This window comes from Psittacula echo (genome assembly GCF_963264785.1).
Source record: "Psittacula echo genome assembly, chromosome: 2".
NCBI classification, from domain to species: domain Eukaryota; kingdom Metazoa; phylum Chordata; class Aves; order Psittaciformes; family Psittacidae; genus Psittacula; species Psittacula echo.
Genome location: NC_137737.1, coordinates 107,183,631 through 107,196,877, shown reverse-complemented (window position 1 = coordinate 107,196,877; position 13,247 = coordinate 107,183,631). Strand labels below are relative to the sequence as shown.

The following is a 13,247-nucleotide window of genomic DNA, read 5'->3' as shown; positions in this document are numbered from 1 at the left end:
CTTCATTCTTTAGATGGAAACTCAGACTCTCAGCTAACCTTGTAACTTTATCAGCCTTGATGTCACCCTGTGTCACCCTGTGTGAATTCAGTAGGTTTCTGTGCAAGGCTGAGAAACTGTCTTCTCAAATAAAATTGCAGGGTTTGAAGTATAGCAGGATCCTTCATTGGGAGCATAATGGTAAACCCATTGACCATCTGTGTCTTCCCCTACCCCTCCTTTAATACTTCTGCTTTCCTATATGTCTTGTAAGCTAAAATGTCAAGGCGTGCCAGTGTTTTTCTCAGCACCCAGAGGACTACAGTGGCATTCTTGTGGTGCTGTCAGTTTTTTGGTGTATGGTATGTGAGTTCCTTGTCTGATTTCCTAGGTTTTCTCTAGTAATCACTGAGTGCAGGCAGTTGATCACAGAGCCTTTGGTTCTTTCACAAAGATGACAGCTCAATCTTTCAGATACAAGGATTTCTGCCATCTCTTTGTGTGTTCTTCACCCACCCAGAGGATTACTCAAAATTATTTGTGAACTCTGAATACTACAGACAGCACTGCTTAGGACAGATGTTGAGTAAGAAAGCAAGCTCTGTGCGACAAACTGAAGTTCATTTGTGATTTCTTCCAGCAGGCTTGCACAATAAGTTAACTTCTTTGAGGAAAAGGTCTTTTAATAAGCAGGCTGAACGAGTGCTTATGAAGCTTCAATGTTTGTTTGGCATTAGTTGCAGGGGGTGCTCCTGTGTTACCACTTACCTTAGGATTAAAAGAATATATTGAAATTGAATATCTATGTTTATCAAATTAGAGGTCACCAGTCATAGTCTCAAACAGCAGCTTCTTTGCAGCATTAGGTGTCTGAACTGCTACAAAACCCATAAACTGTTTAACTTAACAGCTTTAACTTTACTAGAGGAAAAGTCCTGGATATCCTTGTAGTGGAAATGTGGGCACCTAGAAATGGCTGAGTTAGAACATCTTCTTCAAAATTTGGCATACAGATACATGAAAGCAAATGTTGAGTGGTTTGCCATGTTTAGACAGTGTTAGGCTGATGAAGTTGACTGATGAGCGCAGTTGGTCCTCTAAAATAGGAAAAAACTATTGACCAGAAAATATGTAATGATTAACCTGCTACCACACTGTTAATATGCACACTCAGAGCAACTTTTGATATTTTTTGGATCTTATCTTGTGAAGAGGTGGGCTGGGCATGAATGCTTGGTGTTTCTTCTTTTCAGTGTTCTATTGCAGATGGAGTAGTATAAATGTTGATTGGTCATTTAGTCTCCAAATCAGACTGTATTTTTTTAACTACATCATTAGACTCTACTTAGACTCTAACAACAGATGGTATGAAATAAATATTAGCACAAACTCTGTCTTGCATTTTGTGTTATGACACTGAATAGTTTTATTAACAGAACAACAGAAGTCAGAGCCCTGCTAACATATTTAGTTTTTTTTTCTTACCAGTTCATCATTGCTCTAGAACTTAGAGAAGTCTTAGAAAGTTCCTCCAAAGCTTATGGAGCCATACTTTTTATCTTAGCTGTATGGTTGAGGACCTTTATTGCCACCTTGCTTGAAACCTAAATATTAATTTAAGGAGAGATTTGAAGTCCTTGAGAGTATAACTGTGCCTTGGCTTATTTTGGGTTTTCTCCCTGGATCTATGTTCTGCAACTACTTTTATCTTTAGCAGGCAACAATGAATGAACTCTCCTCAGTTTCATGGCTGCTACTTGGAGTGCTGTGGGTAGCGATAATGTCACAAGAGGACTGGTTTACACTAAGAAAAGTCCTTAGCAATGTTAGAAACAGAATTATGAGCTATATTGGAGACAAAAAGTGAAAATGCAAGCTGAAGAAACAGATTTGAGATATTCTCTGCTCCTGTCATGTACTTTCTACTTGCTGGTAGCCTAGTGGAGATGGGAGAGTATTGAAATTTTTTGTTGTTCTGTATCTCGCATTTATGAGGCTGTAAAACATCAGAGATTAGATAGCCCTTTTTTCTCCTCTCTGAGCTTCAGAATGTATTAAGTGCGTCAGAAACCAAATAACACTTTGCATTTCCACTGTTGTTGTGGTAGAAATCTTAGAAAGTTCCATTGCTTTGATGACAGTGAAAATGGGCTTACTTATGTGAAGACGTTTCCAATAGTTTCCCTTCTCTTTCAAAGCCTTTTGTATTAGTCCTACTTAAAAAGTATTTGGCTTTTCAAACCTTTCAAACTCTGATAAATAACTTCCTTAGCTGGTTCATGGAAATGCCTTCTTCTTGCTTATGTTTGCTTCAAGACTGTGTGCAACAAAGAATGCTAAATGAGAGAAATTATCTTTCTGTGGTGCTCTGCTGTTCGGTAACCTACTAATCTGGGTTCTTACTACAAGTTTAATTACAGAGGAAAAATGGAAAGTTCATTTAGTGATACTGTCTTTCTAGTGTGGACAATGCTAATCCATTCATCTTCTGACTTCAAGAAGGGACAGGTGTCTTGACAACTGCATTACCTACCTTTTTTAAATAAATAAAAAATACTGTCTTTTGTCTGGAAAATAACTGCTTCTTTGCTTTCCAGTCCCTGTGATTCTCCAGACAACATGGTAAAACATTAATGAAGGTTAATTGCAGTACTCGTTGTAGCTTTACAGCTCTAAATAGTTATACTTGTATGCAAACAGTGTTCTGGATATTCTCTGTTCTCTGTTTCCACTCCATCTGTTCCCTCACTGTCTCTTCCCCCAAAGAAAAATTATTTCCATAAAGGAACTGGCATACAGTTTTGTTCTGTTACTTTTGTGATATGTGGTGATGGCCAAGAGGTGGCAATAAAGACCATAAAATACTTTGCATGTCTTCACAGTTTAGCCAGGACAAAAACCTCTGTTATCCAGCTGGGGACTTGTAGGTAAGCCTAGTCAGACGCTTGCTATTTTTCTGTGCACCTGCTGCTTTAGTTCTTACACATGAATGGTAGCACTCAAGTGCACCGTTTACCCATGCCGAATCCTGCTGAAGTTGGAGGTCTGTAAGTAGGTGCTGGCAGTTCATCTGCTTTTAGACCATGAAGGGCCTTTGCATGGTTTTAAGGTTATGTTCCTTCTGGCAGTGCTGCAGGTAAGTTGTTTGGTTTTTTTGGTTGTAGGTTGGCAAATTATCATTAGCTTATGAAGATTTAAATGGAAATTACTGAGGTTTTAGTAATCATGTATACAGTAGGTTAGAAATGTCTTGTTTCACAGATATTTAGAAGGTTTCCATAGAGGACGTAGGTTCCTGTAGGAGGAATTTAAACTCGAGATAAGCAAGTCTATTGACAACTGAGTTTGGCAAAGTACTGATAGAAAGGCTTGTAAGTTTTCCTTTGGTAGGCACTGTGCTAATGCAATAGTCTGTCTTAGTTGACAAAGGTCTACATAGTTACATCTAATTAGGATGTAACTAAAATCTACTTAGTTACGCCTTTAAGGATCCACTAGATCAAAAGTTTACACCTCCACTTCTCCATTTAACTTAAGGGAGTATCATGTATGATAAACATCTGTGCAGGTGCTTCCTTTGAACCTGTAGCTCATCCTAAAAAAAACTCAAGAGGAAGCAAGCACCTGTGAACATACAAGTTTTAAAACTTCTAGATTAAAAAGGAGGACGAATAAGTTTTGCAACAAGTGTTTTTGGCTCCTAAGAGCTGGGGTTCTTGGGCAAGCATGACTCATTTCTTTGCCAGAACAGATCTCTTCTTTATAGAATCTCCTTTATTTTGAGAGGGCATCCAGAATAAAGGGAGATCCCTTCAGACACTCTGGAAACTTATGTATCAGTATGTCTGATTCTCAGAGTAAAGAAGTAAGGTTGTTTTCCTATATAAATGTTTATTTTGACAGGTAGGTATAACCCTCTGTAGGACTATGATATTTGTATTCTACACAGCTGTCTTAATGATACGATTTAACTTGCATATGACATCTGTACTCACAAGCTACACAGGTTCTTCTAGCCACCTGTGTAGGTCTTTGTTGGAGTAAATTCTGTCCTGACTACATAGCAGGAGTTGCTGGAGAATATAGAAGGCTTACTTTTTCGTATGCTGAACATACCAGCAAGAGGAGGGAACTGCCAGTAGACATGCTGCCACTGAGGTAAAGAACATCTGCAGTTCTAATTAGTAAAACAGAGTCATAGACTAGCTGAGATCAGAAGACACCCGTGGAGATCATCTGGTCCACCCCTCCACCTGCTCAGAGTGGTATCAGCTAGAGCAGATTGCTTATAGTCGTGACCAGCTGAACTTGGAATTTACCCCAACAGTATGAGTAAAATGTTAAGTCCTGATTTTAGTTTACTGGGATTCCTTGTTGAACCTGTTACTGAAGGCTTGATAGGTTGTAAAACTGTCAAACTTCCTTTTTTTCTTTTTTTTCCTTTTTCGTTTTTTTTTTTTTTTTTTTTTTAATAGTGTGGAATAGATTTTTTTTTTCAACTGTTGTAGGTACTGTGCTTTTCCTGACCTAATTTCGTTTTTAAGAGTCAAAGGATGCATTCTTCTTGTACTGCCTGTATGTGGTAGTCTTGTAAAGCTGTGTTGCTTTCTACTAAGTTCTGCTGCTTATTCTCAATGAAGTCTTTTTTTTTTTTTTTTTAGTGGCTAATTAACTGGTTGCATAAATAAGACTTATTTGCACTTCATTTCACTTACTAAAATTGCAGTTTCTGATATTGTTGTTTTAAGAAAGAAAAGACAAATACGTGTCTGTCCTCTCTACGTTGTTTGTACTAGAACTCAATCGGAGAGTCCCTTCCAGTGCCTGCAACTCAGCAGAGTAAGCCTGTGAGTGAGAAACTGAAAGTGAAACAACTTTATTTTCTACTGCCAAAGGAGAAATCTGAAAAGTAGCTAAATCATAAGTATTAATAAAAGCATTTCTTCAGAAACTATTATTTTATTATTGATAAAATTTGAAAAGAAAATTAATGATATTTTTGATCTCACATAATTCTTCCAAGAAGAAAAACAATTATTTATTCAACCAGTTGTATTTGTACCCTCATCGTTGTTTGTTTCTTTCCAGTGCTTCCTTGTAGAATGATCAGCCATATATGAGAACAATAATGCTAGTATCTTGCATGAAAAGACAAAGGGTTAATGTGAGAGTAGAGAAATGCAGTTGTGAATAAAACAATACTGACAAACATCTTCCAGATTTGACTTGAATTCTGGCACCGGTTGCAGTTCCTTACTGGCACACATGGGGGAATGCTGTAGAAAGTATATGTAGTTCAGAAGGAATGATGCCCATTGTCACTGTGGGAGCCATCCCTGCCACACTGAAATGGAAGTCAGTGTCTGACTTCTGCAAGGCAGGTTTATCACCATTTTGGGGAGAAGCAGTGTTTTCTTTAGTTTATTTGTTTTTTTGTTGTTAATGCCAGAACATAATCCTGTTCTTTAATATTTGTTTCCTACATCTTGGTCCTCCCAGTTTGAGCCAGGGGATGTGTACTTATGCACATAAAAAGAAGCTTTAACGCACGTCTTTCAGAACCAGGGAGCATTTTCTGCCTTTAAGTAATTCCTAACCATTCTCTGATAAAAATGGCATCTGGTTTATGTTATATGTAAGCTCCACAGACTTTCAGCTTTGGTAATTTAAACTGTTTAGTTCTAAATCAGTTTTGTCAGAAAATATTAGTTTAAATGCTTTGAGTGAGCACTCAATATGATAAAATAGTGGTGATAGAATGATGTACCTTTTTTTGCAAGATAATACGGATTTATTGATGAAGATTCTGCTATTCTTGCACAATCTGGGATGCCATTGTGATATCAAATGTCCAACTGTTTTATGCTTTTGGAAAAAACAGCATTTTTCCAATCCTATTGTGAAATTATTAATCACTTAAGACTGTGATTTTGCAAGTTCATTTGTTATATATGTATCCAGTCCACATGCTTCATGATTAAGCAAGCTTGCAGTGCTAAGACTTCTGTGAAATAATGATTATCGTGAAATCTTAAGCTGGAAGGACTTCTGTTCTGAAATTTTATCCCAAATGTAAATATCCGTATGATTGAGATGTAAACCAAAGAGTACCTACTGTAAAGACAGTTCCTTAGCCCTGTGTATTTACTTTACCAAACAATTAGCATTTAGGATTTCAGACTTGTTGAAACTATTTCTGCTCAAAAATAGAATTGAAGGAACCATAGTATTTGATCTTACTTTTTGTTCTTTCAGGTACCTTCTCATTCAATGCTTCCCTGTTTCAGATGTCTGTTTATTTTAAATCTTCTTTTGGGATCCCTGTTGCAAAGCACCATCTTCCTCACTTACTTGTTTTCAGGGTTGTGTGACCTGTCAGTTTAGGCCATGTTTGTCAACATTTTTCACCCTAAACAACATTACGTAAGCACATTAATTCCCATAGTGATTTTTTATCTTTTTTTTTTTTTTTTTTTTTTTTAAGTCAGGCTATAGTTCAGTGTTCTAGGAGATGCTCAAGAGTCAACTGGGAAAGAATTCATCCCTGCTTCTTTTATTTCATACCTTTTCTCAGTACCTTACAGGGGTTTTGGAGGCAGTCTCTGGTGTTTTCTTTTGGATAGGGCTTGATACCTATCCAGAATGGATATGATGGGTTTACCCAGGTTTTGTGTCCATGAATCTAACTGATTCTTTGAGAGTCTCCTGTCCTTTGAAAATGACACCTTTTTGGATACTTGAACTTTAATGTTTAGAATCATAGAATAGTTAGGGTTGGAAAGGACCTTGAGATCATCTAGTTCCAACCCCCCTGCCATGGGCAGGGACACCCAACACTAAACCATGGCACCCAAGGCCTCATCCAACCTGGCCTTGAACACCAGCAAGGATGGAGCATTCACAAGCTCCCTGGGCAACCCATTCCAGTTTAGTGATTACTAATATTACTGTGAGATGTTAAAGTAAAATTAGAGTCTAGCACACTCATTTTCTTTAATTCTTCCATGTTCATCATCTACTGGAAGAACATTAAAGGTCATTTACAAATAGCTGGGATCCTTTTGTTTCTTTTTCTATGTCATGTTTAGGTTTTTTTTTGCTCTTTTATACCAAGCAAGACTAGATTGTTTGGCATAATATCTGAAAGGATATTTTGACAAAATTTTAGCTTTTGTGATTTTTTTTCCCAGTGCCTTGGCAAGACATAAACAGTAATTAATTCTATATGAGTTTAGAAGTCTGATACAAACAAGCTGCTTTAATTTTTTCATAGTCTTGATGTGCAGAGTGACATTTGCAGTGGGAGGACCTCAGAATCTATTTAGGACTGGAAACTTCAGAGAAAGTAAAGGAAGAAGATGGGAGTGTGTTGCAGAAGAAGTGAAACTAGTGCTTCTTGACTGTATTTGCATGCCTCTTGCATAAAGGTTAGTGTCAGTAACCTTTATGTTCTGCTGTGTCAGAAATGCTGTCTGCCGTATGTTAGAGTAGCACTCCTCATTTGCCTTTCTGCAAATAGCAGAATGTGATCACAAGTTGATGGTTTTTGGCTGATAACTTCGCTTCAAAGTAATGAACTGGGTGGATCTCTGGGGATAAGTTACAGTTGTGCAGTCCAGGATATTGCTCCAACAGGAGTCCTCTTGCAGAAGTTAGAAAAAGTCATCTGACTTAGGAGGAGCTTGCAGGAAGAGAAAAGAGGGTCCCATGTTCAAGAAAGTTGAGTACTGACCCTGAATATTACCCTGTTTTAGTCTATTTTGGAATTCATGTAAGATGCAAGCTTTTTTGTGAACATTTGCCAAGTGTTTTTCTCACTTGTGGATAACTGCTTTGACACTGTTTTACCTTTTTCCTTCAGCAGTGGTAGGGAAGAGGAGCTGCTTGCAAAAGTTAAAACTGAAGTCACTAGTAGCTATGGTCTAACCAAGTATAAAGTGCTATCTAACATGAAATAATCTGAAAAATGAAGTCTGGGTTTGGCAAATTGCTCAAACTCCTGACTTCATTAGTTCTGTGAAGTTGCCATCTGCAAAATGAAGGGCATAATGCATTCTCATCTTCCAGCGATATTGTGAAAATAAATTAATGTCTGTGAAAGAGGAGCCCTAACCATTATTATTCCCAGTTTTGATTTATGAACAGTAAGTTCTGTAGTGTTGTCCAGGATAGGACCTCCTTTTTATTTAGGGTGTGTTTTAAAATTATAAAAATATTGCAGACATTTCCTTCTCCTTAAGAAGGTAGAAATCAAGACAAGCTGAAATAGCAGGGAATCATGGAATGAGTAACCAGTGGATTCTCTTTGTCTGGAAGTGAAGCCACTTGTTGTATGTGCTTCTGGTCAGTAGTTCCCCAGAACTTCACCAAGTTCTCAAAAAATTTTCACACAGCAAGAGAAGCCAGTTTCTTCAATTGCTATGAGAATTTGCCTTTGCCAGTAGTAAGAATGATCACAAAGTTTTTGCCTTGAGTGCTACTTAAACATTTCTGTAGGAGAATTAAGAACTAAACCGGCTTAAAAGGAACGTTCAGCAAATGAGTATATTGCTTGATCATGTCTAAGGAAGTATAAATAAAATCAGAGTTATAGGATACCCTGAAAATCTGTTTTTGTCTTGTTTTGATTTTACTTCCAGAGGCAAATCAATGCAAATGTATTGCTTTCATTCTGCCAGGTGATTTTTTTGATTTTTAGTTACGTGTGTGACATGAGACATGTTCAGTGCTACTTCAACAAGAGTCAGAGTCCTTACTTGCTTGACATTTATTGTAAGCGTAGTTGCAAGAAAACATTACAGAAAGAAGTACAGGTGTATTTCTAATGAGCTGTGACACAAAAGAGAAGCCATCTCTTGCTCAGATACAGCTATTATTGAAGCATGAGCTGTCTGAAACATGCAACAAATTTCAAAGGCATATTGGGGTGTGGTATCTTCAGTTGTAGAATTAGATTTTGTAAATTAAATTTTGGGCCAAAGTTGGGGTTTTTTTTTTCTTATTCCAGTGTGCTGCTTATAAAATATAACTGCATAGTTTATATATGTCTATAGTTAGTCAGCAATAGGAAGGTTTTTATTCTCCATGTTTTCTTTTACAGCTTTTTTTCCTGCTCAGGTAACAGACTCGACCTGGTCTGTGTAAGGTACAACAACAGCTGAAAATGTCTGACTGAGTAGAAAACTGAGGGACTTGGGTGACCTCCAGATGTTCCTTAACCTCAGTTATTCTTTAATTCTATGAGCAATGAAGTTCTTGTGTTCTTTGATAAGCATGTGTTTAGTTTTTTAAAGAAGAGAGGCAGGGTAAAGCCTTATTAAAACTTCATCAAAAAAACTACAGATTCAGTCATGTTCTTTACTAGAGCATATTTGTTAGAAAGAGGTAGACAAGTTTAGGTGCTATGATTAGGATGGAAATTGAACAGTATTGTGAAATCAGTGGAACTTGACACTTGAAACCAAGCACAGGTAAACTTTGGCTCTTAAAATAGGGATTTGAAAGTGTTCTGGGTCGGAGCCTGAGATCCTATATAGGCAAGTGCAAAACCCCTATAGAGTCTTGTTTGTTTTCTACATAGGAAAGAGTTGTACGTCCTCTCATTTTTTGCTCTTCCGAGTAGAAATTCCTAGACTATGAGATATGTTCTTTATTTTGGTAGCAAGTAGTGGTGAGTTCCAGCTGAAGTACTGGAAAATCTTTCTTGCTGCCTGAGTATCGGCGGTTTTTCAGGGACTTTGTCCTAGTGCTGCGTAGTGGAGTCTGGCATGCAATGAGTAGGTACTTCAGAGTATATTAAAAGCTGTTCTGGAGATTATGAGCAGTCACTGCTTATTCCTGCTTCACTGTTCAAGGACCCTTATAAAATGGGGTTAAAATATTCTGGTTTTCTTATTATAGAAAGATTTGTGCAATTCTTAGATGTTTGGATCTCAACTATCTAAACATTTCATATCAAAATCAGAAGTGCTTTGACAGGGCAGCAAGTCTAGTAGACCATTTCATGTTCTAGCTAGGATCTGTGGAGTCTCCAGAATACACATATCCAAATTATGTCATGGCATATATTTCTGAAAAGTGTGTTTGTGAGGTTGGTGTTCTGTTCTCTTGGATTTTTTTTTTAATGTATCATCCAAAATCTAGTAGGGAGAATTGTTGTAGGGGGAGGGGTAAGGCACTTTTTCTGAGGTTGCACAATAGGTATAGCAGAGAAAGGAGTAGAACTGATCTCAGCATTCCATGTTCTAGCCACTAACTCATCTCAAGTATTGTGCAAATCTTAAAGGAAAACACTAATAAAAAAGAATTCCTGTTTTGTCATATTTTACCATCAGATGCTGCTGTAAAATCTGCCAAATTTGTGACTCATGTCCACCCTGGGTACTGCATTTGCACTTAGTACCACAACAGACTGTTGCCTTAGGCACCATTAGTTTGAGACTCTGTTGGAGCTTAGTTCTTTCATCATAACTGTGACACTGGAATCTACATGGCCTGCACTGTCGTAGTCATGTGTGAAAAGAGCTTGTGAATATTTTCCAAATAAAAAAATGTTCTTGTCACCTTTCATTTGCATAAGCCACTGCATGTACCATTAATGCACTGTTCTCTCCAGCATACTAAATTGATGTGCTACCTAAAGCCAGCAGTGTTTAGTAATTCGTGCTAGTTACTGCTAGAGAACTGAATAGCAAGTGCAGTGAGACACCATGGAGTGCAGGGCAAAAAGTACCTGATAATTTGTTAGGTTCATTGTAGTTGATGGTCTTTTAGTGCATGCCACCTCCCACAGGAAGGGATGATGGTAAAAATTTAGTCTTAGATAGTATAACATACACAATGAGCCACTGTTTCATCTTTTCTTATTCAAAATGCGTTTTTCTTTAAGCTTGTAAAGGATAATGTGCTTCTAGGGTGCAACAGAAGGTGGACTTGCCAGTAGGGATGTACTGCAGTGAATGTTGAGTCCATTATAGCTGCACATGTCTAATGTATTTTCAGCTTTTGGAAAAAGTGATTTACTATATAGGTCTTATACCTGCTCAACTTTGACTTTAGCACCCTGAAGCACCCTTGATTGCTAAATGACTGGGAGGAAGTCTTTTTTGGGAGATCCATGTAACACTGTTTTTGTAGGGCTCTGCACGATATCTGAAACTGGTTTTGTTCAAATGAAGCCTTTAATAGCTCTTTTATTGTAAAGATCAAATAAACTGCTGCAATGATTATAGAATAGCTGTGTTTATATAGTTCTCTGCAATTAAGACCTTATTAGAAAGACTACAATTTTTGTGGCTACAGTCACTCTGAAATTTTGAAATTTCAAACCAGTATTTTGTATAATGGTCTAATGAGATTTTGAAGTGCATATCCTGGGCAATGTCCTGTTCTTTACCATCATTTTGACATTCTCATGAGTCATCAGCTGTGTTTAAGATTTCATTTCTACAAGTATGTCTGTCCAAGGAGGTAATGGAAAACTGACCACAGTAGTAAGTTGTCATCCTCCATTAAAGCTAAAAGGAGATGGAACGCTTGTGGTGTTTTACAGGGCCACAGGAATGGCAAGACTGAATAATTTTGGTTTGTGTTCTATGTTCTAAGGGGGGAAAAAAATCTTGGTTGTTGATCACAGAGTCTACTGTGCTTTCTTCCCAAGCATAATCCTTTCTGACTTGTCCTCTCAAGTTTCTCTGCAGCTTCCTCATCACAGTCACATTCTCTCATTTAGTAATCTGAAGTTTTACTCCTCACAGGCATACTTCTGTGAGGGAAATACCAGGTAAAAATAGAGATGCTCTTTTCATACGTGTGGTGTTTAATTTCCCAAGCCAGTGTATGTTGTACTTGAATAAAGTCTTTCCCCACAGTCCCAAATTCCAGGTCTTGGGTGTCTTAGCGTGTCCCCAGCCTCTAACCAAAAGATCCCAAATAATCTTTTGTTCCATCTTGAGCCATTTTTTTCTTACTGGACACCGCGGGTGAAAAGGTAGATGCTGATCTGATAACACATGCATTGCAGTCTGAGTGGCAGCTGGTTCATTGTATAGCAGCATGTTATGGTTAAATAACTGTGTGTATAGAAGCACTGAGTTCTGTAAGAAGAAAAAAATAGACAATGCTGCTACATCTCCCATCACATTTCATTTAGTAATAGTAACACTGGAGTTTGTTAACAAAGCTCTTTTGGGAAGAAATCACTCTCTAAGTTGTTTGATGAAGGGTGCTTTTATTGTGAAATAAAATACTGAAGTAGTTTGCACTTTCCTGATATGAAGAAAAAAAGAACCCAAAGACTGTTAAACTTAGTGAAATGAACATCTTTTTGCTAGTATCTTTCTGCTTAAACTCTGCTCCTTACCATATGTAAAAACCCCAATTTTCTGTGGATTTCAGTCTTTTGTAATATACCCAGTGCATTAACCTTAGCTGTTTTTAACACTCCCACCAGAATGTAGATAACATTTGGTATGGCTGGGCGGGAGCTACCTACGTACTTCTTAATTAGCCAGTATGTACATAAGGGTTGGCCAGCTGGCTTTCTCTGAACAGAATATGTAATGTTGGCTTTTGCCTGCCTTTCTCTCAGTTCAGCTGTTCTTAGACATCTCTCTATTACACTCATCCACCAACTTTTATTTTCCTTTCCATAATAGAGTCTTAATAGCTTTGAGATGTAGATCATACTAGTCATTTCTAAATAATCTTGGAAGAGACAAAGTCTTGGGAATGGGAGGGGGGAGATCGCTAGGAGGAAATCAGGTCAGTGTCTTAATTTGAATCAGGTATACACAGTTAAAATTACTATCCTTAGCTCTGCTCACTGTGGTTTAGCTTGCTATAGAGTGGCATCAGAGCTTGATTCCTCCTGGTTTAAGCTGAGAGATGTGTTCAGCAATGTGCTGAATGTGCTCCAACCCTTAATGTGTGCTTAGTACATGAGACTGCAGTAGAACTAGTCTAGGGTAAAACTGCTAAATGTGATAGTGTAAATTCTAACTTTTTGTTACCAGCTGTTCCAGTCACAGATCTGCTCTTGATAATTGTGTATTCCTTGCTAATGTAAATGTAGCCTTAGCTGTCATTTTCATAAGTTGAATTTTAGCAAAACATTCTGAAATACTCCTGTCAAATATTTATAGCAGAAATTTTGTACAGTCAATTCACTGTTTCCCAATCTGGAGTAAATTCGTACTGGAAGAGAGGGGTTTTTTTGTTCTTAGAGTATGGCATGAATTCTGTTTTTTCACATAGGTGAAGGCGTACTG

The 13,247-nt window shown here is 37.6% G+C and overlaps 1 protein-coding gene across 5 annotated transcripts in view; it reads left to right on the top strand.

Moving 5' to 3' along the window:
• Positions 1-13,247, top strand: part of ANKRD12 (ankyrin repeat domain 12) — a 64,342-nt gene that overhangs the window by 2,494 nt on the left and 48,601 nt on the right. The window contains exon 1 of one of the 5 annotated variants that reach the window (XM_080610119.1): positions 3,122-7,406. The exons of the other annotated variants lie outside the window; for them this stretch is intronic. The gene's annotated coding sequence lies outside the window, so the exon portion shown is untranslated. Of the gene's footprint in view, positions 1-3,121; positions 7,407-13,247 lie in introns of those variants that run through there. 5 annotated transcript variants of the gene reach the window in all.